Raw genomic sequence first — 1,963 nt, 5'->3', positions numbered from 1 at the left:
AGAGAGGTGAAGATTCCTTCTCTCTCCTCAAAGCCTGTCCACCGTACACAAGTCAGGGGTGTGAGGGAATACTCTCCACTCGCCTGGATGAGCGCGGCTCCCAACAACACTCGAGAAGCTCGACACCATCCAGGGCAAAGCAGCCCCGCTCGATCGACACGCTAACCACAAACATTCACTCCCTCCACCCCCCCCCCCCGACGCACAGCGGCAGCCGTGCGCACCGTCTACAAGACGCCCCGCGGCCACTCGCTCCTCCGACAGCACCTTCCAAACCCGCCACCTCTACCGTCGAGAAGGACGAGGGCAGCAGCAGACGCACGGGGAACACCCCCGCCTGCAAGTCCCCCCCCCCCCCCCCCCCCCCTCCGAGCCGCTCGCCCATCCCGACTGGGAAATATATCGGCCGTTCCTTCACTGTGGCTGGGGTCAAAATCCTGGGAACTCCCCTCCCTAACAGCACAGTGGGTGTACCTACACCACACGGGGACTGCGGTGGGTTCATGAGGGCGGCTCACCCGCCACCTTCACGAGGGGCAATTAGGGATGGGGAATAAATACTGGGCCTATAGCCGGCAACACGCAGATACCCTTGTAAGCATAAAGTCGCAAACTTACCAGCACTGACTGGGGTGGTCCATTGTGGTAATCGGATTTGAAAGTCTACATGGTGGGAGCGGGAGAGAAGGAAAAAGAAAAGGTTTTAAAAAAGGGTATATTTCTCTCACGCTGTCTATCTCGGAGGACACATCTGAGTCCCAGACCCGAGTTACATAGGACCAGGTCTGTCGGCCGCGACGATATCCCAAATGGTTCCTTTCCCCAACTCTCTGAGCCAGGCTTCCAAGTTTAAATCTCTCATCTCGGGTTCCAAGTCCCTCCGCGGCCTCCTCGCCAACTCCCTTCCCGAGCTCCGTGACCCCACCCTCCGGCTCCTGCAACCCGCCGCAATAGTGCCAGCTTCCAAAATATCCGTGGTCAGTGAGAGGGCAATTGCGCAAGCTTGGAAAATGTCTGAGTCCTTTACAGAGCAACAGGTACAGCACGGGGTTAGATACAGAGTAAAGCTCCCCCTACACTGTCCCCATCAAACACTCGCAGGACAGGTACAGCACGGGGTTAGATACAGAGTAAAGCTCCCTCTACACTGTCCCCATCAAACACTCACAGGACAGGTACAGCACGGAGTTAGATACAGAGTAAAGCTCCCTCTACACCTGTCCCCATCAAACACTCCCAGGTCAGGTACAGCACGGAGTTAGATACAGAGTAAAGCTCCCTCTACACTGTCCCCATCAAACACTCCCAGGACAGGTACAGCACGGGGTTAGATACAGAGTAAAGCTCCCTCTACACTGTCCCCATCAAACACTCCCAGGACAGGTACAGCACGGGGTTAGATACAGAGTAAAGATCCCTCTACACTGTCCCCATGAAACACTCCCCAGACAGGTACAGCACGGGGTTAAATACAGAGTAAAGCTCCCTCTACATTGTCCCCATCAAACACTCCCAGGACAGGTACATCACAGGGTTAGATACAGAGTAAAGCTCCCTCTACACTGTCCCCATCAAACACTCCCAGGACAGGTACAGCAGGGGGTTAGATATAGAGTAAAGCTCCCTCTACATTGTCCCCATCAAACACTCCCAGGACAGGTACAACACGGGGTTAGATACAGAGTAAAGCTTCCTCTACACTGTCCCCATCAAACACTCCCAGGACAGGTACAGCACGGTGTTAGATACAGAGTAAAGCTCCCTCTACACTGTCCCTATCAAACACTCCCAGGACAGGGACAGCACGGGGTTAGATACAGAGTACAGCTTCCTCTACACTGTCCCCATCAAACACTCCCAGGACAGGTACAGCACGGGGTTAGATACAGAGTAAAGCTCCCTCTACACTGTCCCCATCAAACACTCCCAGGACAGGTACAGCACGGGGTTAGATACAGAGTAA

The sequence above is a fragment of the Scyliorhinus canicula genome, chromosome 31, assembly GCF_902713615.1.
Source record: "Scyliorhinus canicula chromosome 31, sScyCan1.1, whole genome shotgun sequence".
Lineage (NCBI taxonomy): Eukaryota > Metazoa > Chordata > Chondrichthyes > Carcharhiniformes > Scyliorhinidae > Scyliorhinus > Scyliorhinus canicula.
The sequence above is the reverse complement of the archived record's forward strand: the minus strand, read 5'-3'. Positions refer to the sequence as shown.